Raw genomic sequence first — 13,009 nt, forward strand, 5'->3', positions numbered from 1 at the left:
TTTTTTATGTTTGTACATGCACTGCCCCAAACCTAGAAAAACATTTCATTTCACACAGTGTCCTGCGGCCCACTTCGGACAGCAAAAGACAAGCGCATTTCACAGGTGATAAATTGTTCCACATCTAGGAAAATGTAGATGTATTATTAAAAACCATCGACCATTCCACAGTAATGATTATTTCTAAAGTGGGGAAGTAACTTCGCGTTATAAAATTTATAAAGCAGAGTTGCATCAAGTTGAAGAATAAATTAATAATTACTAACCCAATATTTTTTTTCAAAGTTCCGTGAAACCCTAAAGTAAATATTTTAACCTCCAACTGTCTACTGCCTGCTATGAAGGCTCGGACGCCCACTAGTGGGTGCTAGGGACCAAGTTGACCATCAGTGCTGATTGATAATGTTTTGCCACCAGCAGTGTCAAGTGCCGTGTATGTAACAAACTCCTGTATGCAGAAAAAACATGCATGAAGGCATACCTAGTTAAAACCTGTTCTTTGGTTACCATTTACTGTACACCCAATGGCTGCCTATAACTCAACAAAGAGAAAGGATGTCAACATATTAGTTTCACAGAACAAGTGAAGTGCATGGATGTTACTTTGCAAGTTTCAGCTGAGGATATGAGCACTATGCAAACAGGCTGTTCCACAAGTAGCCTGAAAACGGCTCAGCAGTGAGTATTTCATACGCAATGTCTAAATTCTTTGATATTACCTGCACGACATAATGAAAGCACTACTATCACTGAAATAAAAATTAATGGTTTTCTTTTTTTTACAATTTACAGATGAGAAAATTAACTATGCTACAAAGTGTCACACTAGTTGTGAGGGATGTGGGAAAGACCACAAATCCTGGCACAGGAGGCAAGAAATTATACATCAAAATCACAAGCTTTCTATTAACAAAGGAGCCCACAACGAAAAAGAAGCTGTTTTAGCAAAAGTTCATAAGAAAAAAGATTCTTTTTTTTCCCTTCAAAATAACTTCATCTACATCTACGTGACTACTCTGCAATTCACATTTAAGTGCTTGGCAGAGGGTTCATCGAACCACAATCATACTATCTCTCTACCACTCCACTCTCGAACATCGCGCAGAAAAAATGAACACCTAAACCTTTCTGTTCGAGCTCTGATTTCTCTTATTTTATTTTGATGATCATTCCTAGCTATGTAGGCTGGGCTCAACAAAATATTTTCGCATTCGGAAGAGAAAGTTGGTGACCGAAATTTCGAAAATAGATCTCGCCATGACGAAAAACATCTTTGTTTTGACTTCCATCCCAACTCGCGTATCATATCTGCCACACTCTCTCCGCTATTATGTGATAATACAAAACGAGCTTGACAGCCTTGGGAATTGTGCTATTTATTGAGTAATCTAATTCCAACGGATTTCTTTTGGAACTCATGTGGATCACCTCACACTTTTCGTTATTTAGCGTCAACTGCCACCTGCCACACCATACAGGAATCTTATCTAAATCGTTTTGCAACTGATACTGGTCTTCAGATGACCTTAGTAGACGGCAAATTACAGCATCATCTGTGAACAACATAATAGAACTGCTCAGATTGTCACCCAAGTGATTTATATAGATCAGGAACAGCAGAGGTCCCAGGACGCTTCCCTAGGGAACACCTGATATCACTTCAATTTTACTCGACAATTTGCCGTCTATTACTACTAACTGCGACCTTCCTGACAGGAAATCACGAATCCAGTCGCACAACTGAGACGATACCCCATAGGCCCGCAGCTTGATTAGAAGTCACTTGTGAGGAACGGTGTCAAAAGCTTTCCGGAAATCTAGAAATTCAGAATCAAGTTGAGATCCCCTGCCGATAGCGGCCATTACTTCGTGCGAATAAAGAGCTAGCTGCGTTGCACAAGAATGATGTTTTCTGAAACCGTGCTGATAACGTATCAATAGATCGTTCCCTTCGAGGTGATTCATGATGTTTGAATACAGTATATGCTCCAAAACCCTACTGCAAACTGACGTCAATGATATAGGTCTGCAGTTCGATGGATTACTCCTACTACCCTTCTTAAACACTGGTGTGACCTGCGCAATTTTCCAATCTGTAGGTACAGATCTATTGGTGAGCGAGCGGTTGTGTATGATTGCTAAGTAGGGAGCTACTGTATCAGCGTACTCTGAAAGGAACCTAATCGGTATACAATCTGGACCTGAAGACTTGCCCGCATCAAGTGATTTGAGTTGCTTCGCAACACCTAAGGTATCTACTTCTAAGAAACTCATGCTAGCAGCTGTTCGTGTTTCAAATTCTGGAATATTCCATATTCGTCTTCTCTGGTGAAGGAATTTCAGAAGACTGTGTTCAATAACTCCGCTTTAGCTGCACAGTCGTCGGTAACAGTACCATCGGCACTGTGTAGCGAAGGTATTGACTGCGTCTTGCCGCTTGTGTACTTTACATACGACCAGAATTTCTTCGGATTTTCTACCAAATTTTGAGACAATGTTTCGCTGTGGAACCTATTAAAGGCATCTTGCATTGAAGTCTGCGCCAAATTTCGCGCATCTGTAAATTTTAGCCACTCTTCGGGATTTCGCATTCTTCTGAACTTCGCATGTTTTTTCCGTTGCCTCTGCAACAGCGTTCGGACCTGTTTTGTTACCATGGGTGATCAGTTCCATCTCTTACCAATTTATGAGGTATGAATCTCTCAATTGCTGTTGCTACTATGTCTTTGAATTTGAGCCACATCTCGTCTACATTTGCATAGTCAGTTCGGTAGGAATGGAGATTGTCTCTTATGAAAGCTTCTAGTGACACTTTATCTGCTATTTTAAATAAAATTATTTTGCGTTTGTTTCTGATGGATTTGGAAGAAACGGTATTGAGCCTAGCTACAAGGACCTTGTGATCACTAATCCCTGTATCATTCATGATGCTCTCTATTAGCTCTGGATTGTTTGTGGCTAAGAGGTCAAGTGTGTTTTCACAACCATTCACAATTCGCGTGGGTTCGTGGACTAGCTGCTCGAAATAATTTTCTGAGAAAGCATTTAGCACAATCTCGGAAGATGCTTTCTGCTTACCACCAGTTTTGAACAAGTATTTTTGCCAACATATCGAGGGAAGGTTGAAGTCCCCACCAACTATAACTGTATGGGTGGGGTATTTATTTGTTACAAGACTCAGATATTCTCTGAACTGTTCAGCAACTATATCATCGGAGTCTGGAGGTCGGTAGAAGGAGCCAATTACTAACTTAGTGTGTCTGTTAAGTATAACCTCCACCCATACCAATTCGCACTGACTATCTATTTCGACTTCACTACAAGATAAACCACTACTGACGGACACAAACATTCCACCACCAATTCTGCCTAATCTATCTTTCCTGAACACCGCCTGAGACTGGCCGACCGGAGTGGTCGAGCGGTTAAAGGCGCTACAGTCTGGAACCGCACGACCGCTACGGTCGCAGTCTCGAATCCTGCCTCGGGCATGGATGTGTGTGATGTCCTTAGGTTAGTTAGGTTTAAGTAGTTCTAAGTTCTAGGGGACTTATGACCACAGAGGTTGAGTCCCATAGTGCTCAGAGCCATTTGAACCATTTGAACCGCCTGAGACTTCGTAAAAATTTCTGCAGAACTTATTTCAGGTTTTAGCCAGCTTTCTGTACCTATAACGATTTCAGCTTCTGTGCTTTCTATTAGCGCTTGAAGCTCAGGGACTTTCCCAGCACAACTACAACAATTTACAACTACAATTCCGACTGTTCCTTGATCCAAGCATGTCCTGTATTTGCCATGCACCTTTTGAGATTGCAGCCCACCCCGTACTTTCCCGAGGCCTTCTAACTTAAAAAACAGCCCAGTCCACGCCACACAGCCTCCGCTACCCGTGTAGCTGCCAGCTCAGTGTAGTGAACTCCTGACCTATTCAGCGGAACCCGAAACCCCACCACCCTATGGCGCAAGTCAAGGAATCTGCAGCCAACATGGTCGCAAAACTGCCTGAGCCTCTGATTCAGACCCTCACCCGGCTCTGCACCAGAGGTCCGCAGTCGGTTCTGTCAACAATGCTGCAGATGGTGAGCTCTGCCTTCATCTCTTAAGCAAGACCGGCAGCCTTCACCAAATCAGATAGCCGCTGGAATCCGGAGAGAATTTCCTCAGATCCAAAGCGACACACGTCATTAGTACCGACATGTGCCACCACCTGCAGCTGGCTGCACCCTGTGCTCTTCATGGCATCCGGAAGGACCCTTTCCACATCAGGAATGACTCCACCCGGAATGCACACAGAGTGCACACTGGATTTCTTCCCCTCCTTAGCCGCCATATCCCTAAGCGGCCCCATTACGCGCCTAACATTGGAGCTCCCAACTACCAATAAGCCCACCCTCTGCGATTGCCCAGACCTTGAAGGCTGAGAATCATCCTCTGAAACAGGGCAGTGCCTGAAACCTGTTTGTCAGACGAACCGGGGAGGCTTTCTGATCAGCCTCCGGGGACGTCTTTCGCTGCCTGCCACGCCTTGGAACGACCTCCCCATCAACCACAGGCGAGGGCTCAGCCCCACTGAGGGCACCAACCGGGGCAACCACAGCGGCAGACCGATCTGGGGACAGACGGGACAAGGATGACATCCCCATGATACCCAAGTCCGGCTCCCCACAGTGGTGCCCATTGGCAACAGCCTCAAGCTGTGCGACTGAAGTCAGCGCCGCTTGCAGCTGTGAGCGAAGGGATGCCAACTCAGCCCTCATCTGAACACAGTAATCACAGTCCCAGTCCATTCTAATTGATGTTGAACAACAGTTACTGAAACACGAGTCCGTGCCTAGATAACACAAGGGAAACTCGCAAAGAATGTATGAACTAACCTGTACAAATGCCTAACGACTGTGCTACAATCTGCCTGAATTTACGACTGCAGCAACTAAAACTCGAAATTACACCTCCTATACGAAACTCACATGCAATTTAAGTAAGAATCTACGAAGTAAACACTAAAGCACCATGATACAACTCTCAAATACTATAATACGCCCAAAATGTATGAATTAAACAATGCAAGTGCCCAAAAACACGCAAAGAAATTAAGAATTAAACTATGTAACAAATAAGTAAGCTAGGAGTATACGACTAGCTGCTGGCAACTGCTTATCCAACGGCGGCAGGGAGCACACTTTGACATAGCACATGCTGATGCCTTTTTTCTTTGCTATTGAAAAAGACAGCCCACTTTTGATTAACCAACAACTGAAAGGAGAGGTGAACTTCACCCATGGAACTGAGCAACAGTTATTTGAGAATAGCAGGATCTAGAGTGTACTGAATAATGAAATTGAACTATTAAGTAAGTTACGTATTTTCATACAAATAAAATTTACGCTATCAGATAACTAAATTTTGTTTCCTCATTCATACAAATCAATGTGTGCACCGTTAATAGCACGGATAATGCCTAGTCAGAATTCCATTTCTCTCCACGTACGATTCAAGATCTCTATGGTGACATGTTCAAGTGGATTGCAAATGTATGCCTTCAATTCCTGTAGGTCTCTAGCCCTGGTTCAATATACTGCATCCTTCACAAAACCCCAGGAAAAAAATAGTGGTGTAAGGTCAGGGGATCGTGGTGCACTTCAAGTTGGACCATCTCGTCCAGTCCACCTACCCGGTAACTTTTTATATAGAAACTGAAGTACATTTAGGGGCTAGTGGAGTGGTGCCCCTGTCTTACTGGAATAAGACACCAGGCTGCAGGTGTTCCAATTGTGGCACATTAAACTCTTGTAGCACGTCCACATTAACACCACTGTTCATGGCAGTGATGGGAAAGAATGAATCAGTGATGCAACTGGGGACCAGTCTGCATCAAACATTGACCTTACGACTGTCTCATTCCATTTCATGTGTAACATGAGGATGCTGCAAATCCTACATACAAACATTATGACAATTCAGTTTGCTGGACACATGAAATGTTGCCATATTGGGGAAACAAACCGTTTCCAAAAATTCAATGCTTGCATTAATCTTGCATAGAATACCCACTGCAAACTGTTCACACCTAGGTTTGTCCATAGGCTTAAATGCCTGAAGCAGCTGCACTTTGTAGGGATAGAGCCATTACCTCTTATGCACGACATTGTGCAACGTCGATCTTCTCATTTCCAACTCTCTGGCTGCCAAAAATGCTGATTTTATAGAACTCCTCGCAAACACCTGCCGTACCCTGTCCACATTGGCATCTGAAACCAATGGGTGACCAGCCGCTTTTCATGGAGAACACTACCTGTTTCCATAAATGATGTATTCCAAGTCCAAAAGGATCATTGCACTTGGGTATCTGATATCGCCTGTATCTACCAGGCCACACACATTGAGCTCTGTCCACTGGTATCCACATTTTAGCAGGTTTTCAGGTTCCATTTCGCATCAAAATTGCATCACCTGGAAGGTAAAAGAAATTTTATGAGTAATCTTTTAATTTGCTAGAAACCAGTTTTTAGTATCTCGTATAGTTTCAAAGTTACTTAAGTCGTAAGTTGTAAAGATATACATGTATACTGCAAAACAAAAGAATTAAAGATTGCTATTCATCCACAGCTGTTACTTTTAGGCATTCTATGATACTGTAATTCAACTAAGGTACAGAAGTAAGTAAAGAAACAGCTCAGAGGCCACTGTCTACCCTTGGTTCCATCTGCAAAATTCTGGAGGTTAAAGATCAAAAGTTATTGGGCTGAGTACTTTTTTTTACAGTGTGAACAGAGTACAGACTTACTTCGAGAAAAATTGGGATCGTAGTAGGTCATCAATTGACGATATCCATAAGTGAAGAAAGTAAAGACAAGGGTGAAACAGAACCTTTGCCAATTCGTAAAATATCAAAAGCTACAGCAACACTGGACTAAGTTAACCACTAAGTGTTGAAATGTGAATATGTTGAACTAGTGATAAATGTATTAAATAAAATTAACAGTACAATGTAAAAATTAGTACAAAATAAGCACTAACTACTGGTCTGTTTCTCAAACTTTTGAAAACATTACTACACACCGGATCTTATTGTCCTGGGTGTGTCAAAATGGTTATTGGGCTTTTCGGTTTTGTAGTATTTATTACATTCAACTTAGAATTATGAAAGAGCAATTTAAACAATTTTGTTTGTGTACATGTGCACATGCGTATGCAACCAAAGAATGTGTTAAATGAGTGAGACAGCCTTTTACGCATAAAAGGGAAGGGGACGATTTTATTTCATTTCTGCAATAATGGACGAGATCACCAACAAGTTTAAATTTTTTTACAATGGTCAGCACCTTTAACCCACACTGACACAGATTCGGATTCATTTATTGTACAATGATTCCTGGTCCTCGGAACGAACGGCATTGACGGCAGGTAATATGATTTACCCATGACTTTATTGTAGACCTCTGCGATGTGAAATGTCCAATAAGCGTTGAGATCCCGGTTGTTTATACTTTCTAGCCCTGGAATTTTGTCGACTTTTGGTCCGTGGATGAGGGCCACGGTTAATCAGCTGTTACCTTGCTTCACTGGTCTGCAAGGTGATTAATGCTTGACTGTCAGAAGTGTGGGAATAAAATAAAATCTGCAACTACAAGGGTAATACCACGTGGTTTACATCAGTTTACAGCTATAACATTTAGCTATTTTTCAACATAATTACCATTTCTGTCTACGCATTTTTGTAGACACTGTGCCAGTTTTTGTATGCCCATGCTATACCAGCTTGCCGCCATGCTGTTCAGGAGGTGAATCACTTTCCGGCCAAATGTTCTTTTAACCCAGGGAACAGGCGATAGTCACTGGGCACCAAGTCAGGACTATAGGGTGGGTGGGTGACTGTTCCGCTGAAACTGTTGCAGGAGAGCAACAGTTTGCCGAGTGATGTGTGGGTGAGCGTTGTCGTGGAGAATGTGTACACCCTTGGTTCAACATTCCTCTTCTCCGGTTCTGAATTGCCCGCTTCAGTATTTTCAGTCCCACAGTACCTGTCAGTGTTAACTGTGGGCCCAGTGGGCGTAAAGTTGACCAACAATACCCCTTTCAGATCCCAAAAAACGGTTGTCACGACTTTACCAGCAGACTCTGTTTTTTTGAATTTCCGCAGCTTTGGTGAAGAAGGATGCCGCCACTGGCGTGATTGTTGCTTGGTGTGAGGTGTAAAGTGGTATGCCCAGGTTTTGTCACCCACGACAATTGAGTCAAGAAAGTTGTCCTGTTCGGCTGCAAGGCGGTGAAGAAATGCGCGGGAAGTATCAACTCGTTGCCGCATATGGTCCTCAGTCAGCATGCGTGGCACCCATCTTGCGCACACCTTCCGGCAGTTCAATGTTTCTGTTAAAATTCTGTGAGCGCTGCTTCGGGAAACCTCAGGAACCAACGTGCAGAGATCATACAGAGTGATCCGCCGATCTTCACGCGTGCTTTGCTCAACCTTCAATACCGTCTCCTCAGAAATTGGCGGTCTCCTGCTCCTTTGTTCGTCGTGAATTCCGGTCCGACCAGCTGCAAACTCTCTACACCACTTACCAACATTTTTGACATCCGTGCACGACTCACCATACACTTCTGTCAATTGGCGATGGATTTAAATAGGCGCAGTGCCCTTTGCATTCGAAAACCGAATAACTGCGCGCAGTTCGCACTTGTTGGTAACATCCAACGGGAGCTCCATTCTCAACGGGTGCCAAGCCAAGACTGAGCACCTCAGCGTGACTTGCGCATGTTTACACGCAACGCGTGAAGCACTCAATAACAGTGTGACCAACTGCCACACAAACAGAGTTCTGTACTTATAAAAAAATTAGGAGACCTTACTTTTGGGATTACCCTTGTAATAACGTATTTTAGCCTTCCGTAATTATGTGAATGTATTTTAATTCACTTGATAACTCCCAGCCACAGAAATCCATTTTGTTTTCAAACATAAACACAGGTCACAGGAGACTACCCACCTCCCCAATACAACTCGTTTTTCAGCCTCAGACCTAAAATATTTCCGAACGGGGCAATACTAGATACTGGCACTCCCCCTCCCTCCAGCATTTGAGGTAGGATGCCAACAATTAAAAAAAAAATCGACTTTTCAAAAATATAAAATATGTTCACTTTGTAGCGCACATCTTTCTGAAGAGTCTAATACATAAAACATGTGTGTTCAAGGAAATCTAAGATGTTATTTGGTCTTAAGTGTGCGAAAGTGCAGCGTCGCGCCTCTTCACATAGTACACTCCTGGAAATGGAAAAAAGAACACATTGACACCGGTGTGTCAGACCCACCATACTTGCTCCGGACACTGCGAGAGGGCTGTACAAGCAATTATCACACGCACGGCACAGCGGACACACCAGGAACCGCGGTGTTGGCCGTCGAATGGCGCTAGCTGCGCAGCATTTGTGCACCGCCGCCGTCAGTGTCAGCCAGTTTGCCGTGGCATACGGAGCTCCATCGCTGTCTTTAACACTGGTAGCATGCCGCGACAGCGTGGACGTGAACCGTATGTGCAGTTGACGGACTTTGAGCGATGGCGCATAGTGGGCATGCGGGAGGCCAGGTGGACGTACCGCCGAATTGCTCAACACGTGGGGCGTGAGGTCTCCACAGTACATCGATGTTGTCGCCAGTGGTCGGCGGAAGGTGCACATGCCCGTCGACCTGGGACCGGACCGCAGCGACGCACGGATGCATGCCAAGACCGTAGGATCCTACGCAGTGCCGTAGGGGACCGCACCGCCACTTCCCAGCAAATTAGGGACACTGTTGCTCCTGGGGTATCGGCGAGGACCATTCGCAACCGTCTCCATGAAGCTGGGCTACGGTCCCGCACACCATTAGGCCGTCTTCCGCTCACGCCCCAACATCGTGCAGCCCGCCTCCAGTGGTGTCGCGACAGGCGTGAATGGAGGGACGAATGGAGATGTGTCGTCGTCAGCGATGAGAGTCGCTTCTGCCTTGGTGCCAATGATGGTCGTATGCGTGTTTGGCGCCGTGCAGGTGAGCGCCACAATCAGGACTGCATACGACCGAGGCACACAGGGCCAACACCCGGCATCATGGTGTGGGGAGCGATCTCCTACACTGGCCGTACACCACTGGTGATCGTCGAGGGGACACTGAATAGTGCACGGTACATCCAAACTGTCATCGAACCCATCGTTCTACCATTCCTAGACCGGCAAGGGAACTTGCTGTTCCAACAGGACAATGCACGTCCGCATGTATCCCGTGCCACCCAACGTGCTCTAGAAGGTGTAAGTCAACTACCCTGGCCAGCAAGATCTCCGGATCTGTCCCCCATTGAGCATGTTTGGGACTGGATGAAGCGTCGTCTCACGCGGTCTGCACGTCCAGCACGAACGCTGGTCCAACTGAGGCGCCAGGTGGAAATGGCATGGCAAGCCGTTCCACAGGACTACATCCAGCATCTCTACGATCGTCTCCATGGGAGAATAGCAGCCTGCATTGCTGCGAAAGGTGGATATACACTGTACTAGTGCCGACATTGTGCATGCTCTGTTGCCTGTGTCTATGTGCCTGTGGTTCTGTCAGTGTGATCATGTGATGTATCTGACCCCAGGAATGTGTCAAAGTTTCCCCTTCCTGGGACAATGAATTCACGGTGTTCTTATTTCAATTTCCAGGAGTGTATTCTTCAACCGCATGTCACTGTATTTCACTCTTTGGAATTCAAACGCATAATATTTAGTGATGGGTGCCATCAAACTATATTCAGGACAGTTGAAATTAAAATGTTGTATAGTCAGCCGGTTTGACATCCTGCCCGACCCCCCCCCCCTCAAAAATAACTCACAGTTAATACTGGATGGAATTATTTGTAACCTGAAGAACAAGAACTCCTCAGAAAATTTGCACTCTTTATTGCCTATTAATAAAATTAAATATATGATCCACAAAACCAGTAAAGACAAGAAACAATCAAGACAGTACACATTTCTTCAATCCTGAAGTCCTAGCATTTTTTCCTCTGATCTTGCTACAGCTTTACATGGCGTGCTTTCCTTTCTGCAAAAGGATCTATTACCGCATCAAAGTCCGTCAAATATTTTGTACAGGAAAACTCAGTGTTGTCCTTTAATACTGGAAAAGCTGTTAATACAAGTAGAACCTAAGACTGGTGTGGTTTCTCAGTCTGTTTACGTGTATTTTGTCACTGTCTGCTAGATAAAACTAAATAGGCCTGCCTAATATTTCAGCAATTGCACACACACCAAATAAATGAGACTGTTATGGTACAATTTATAACTCGACAGAATATAATTCACGAAGTACCAATATTAAATGACAAGCAAGAAGTTGTATGTTAGGAAATAGTTTCACATTTCATTCATACTCTCTAGCTTCCGAAGTATGAGAACGAGAAGTAGTAGTACAAAATTTTTATATAAATTTGGGATCATTGTATTCTTCCACAATTTGTGTGCTGTCCCCGTTTTCTTCTTCTCCCTCGTTCTAACAAACAGTCTTGTCATCACTAATTCTATAACTATTCCTGCCAGTGTCAAAACTACTTCTCCACTGAACTTCATTAACCCGGCCACAACCACCGGTTTAGTTACACCACATTTATTCTCCGGTTAGGAGTTATTACGTGTTCGTACAGCATGTTTTCCGCACTACTCCCAGAATAAAACTTTGGTGGCTGCTAGCTGGGGATTGTACAACTGGCCCTTACTGGCGGTCTGGCCACGAATTTTCTGTCAAAATCTCATTTTCTTGGATAGACCGAGAAGATAATACATAATCTTTGTTACCTGTTATTCCTGTTAGTCATTTCTTTCCACTCTGGTAGTCTGAATCTATGGATTTCGCTAGTAATTATAACAATGCTGATGATTTGCAAACCCAGTCAACCACATATACAGCGATTGGCATTCACCCGTTTGGCTTTATTCTGCTTAGCTCATATATCCCCATCCCCTTTTGTCTCCAGGGAAATTTATTTCTAGATTCACCTAGATGCAACTGGGATTCCCCTGGCAGATATATCACGTACATTATACACACATTCAAAAATCAACTTATAATTCATTTAGAAATCAACTTAGAATATGTTCAAAAATGGGTTTCAATATCATAAGAATAAGCGATAGACCAACATGTGCTAGATGCTAGGCACTTTGTGAAACAAGGTCTTTTTCCTCAAGGATACGAATTTGGTGTAGTGAGCTTTAACCACTTTTTATAACGAGGTGGATGTTGTTACTGTGATTAAGACTGAGTGATGGCTAAAATTTGGCCCACCAAAGTAATCAGTAAATCTCTCTTCCTCACAGTGAATCCCGTAGCTTTGACGTAACCCTCCACACCTATCCAGGGTATCGTTTCATCCACGAGCAGTGCATTAATTTCCGCTACATTTACCTTATGAGGCATTGGGAGATGGCACTCTTCTGCACCGTCTAGCAACTGTTTCATTACTAAAATGTTATATGCTCCTTCACAACACAAGAAGATTTGTGACTGCTTTGCACTTTCTGAATACAATAATACACAGTCTCCTTCCCTTTAGACTGCACACTCCACTGCACTTTTGCCTTTGCTGCCCCACTACAACTGTTGCGCCGCAGTCCACTGTGCCTGTAATACCAAAATGTTCCTTGCAGCACGCTGGAACTCGTGCGGCATCAATGAACCACAAGATACTGCTCTCATCTTTGGAAAACTGTATCACCCACAAACTTCCAACAAACTGTTAAAATGTTTTCGAATCTTTCCGAAAATTTTTCTTGCTCTGATCTCCCGCAAAAAAATGTAAAGTGAAAAAGTTTATCAAATAATACATTTCAAATGTTGGTTTGCTACAAATTCCAAGTCGCACATTTTAATTTATTACCACACTGTTACTGATTCTATTGGCCAGAAAGTTTCCACCTGTTATCAACATGTGCTACTGAAGCCAATTATAAAATTGTGTTGTGCAATGCCAAATTTGGGAGGTATGGCATGATAAACATT

General features: G+C 43.7%; 1 long non-coding RNA gene across 1 annotated transcript in view; it reads right to left on the reverse strand.

Moving 5' to 3' along the window:
• Nucleotides 1-13,009, reverse strand: part of LOC126108648 (uncharacterized) — an 83,701-nt gene that overhangs the window by 14,153 nt on the left and 56,539 nt on the right. Inside the window, exon 5 of the long non-coding RNA XR_007523580.1 lies at nt 6,293-6,450. This is a non-coding gene — a long non-coding RNA (uncharacterized LOC126108648). The remainder of the gene's footprint in view (nt 1-6,292; nt 6,451-13,009) is intronic.

The sequence above is a fragment of the Schistocerca cancellata genome, chromosome 11, assembly GCF_023864275.1.
Source record: "Schistocerca cancellata isolate TAMUIC-IGC-003103 chromosome 11, iqSchCanc2.1, whole genome shotgun sequence".
In the NCBI taxonomy this organism is placed as follows: Eukaryota; Metazoa; Arthropoda; class Insecta; order Orthoptera; family Acrididae; genus Schistocerca; species Schistocerca cancellata.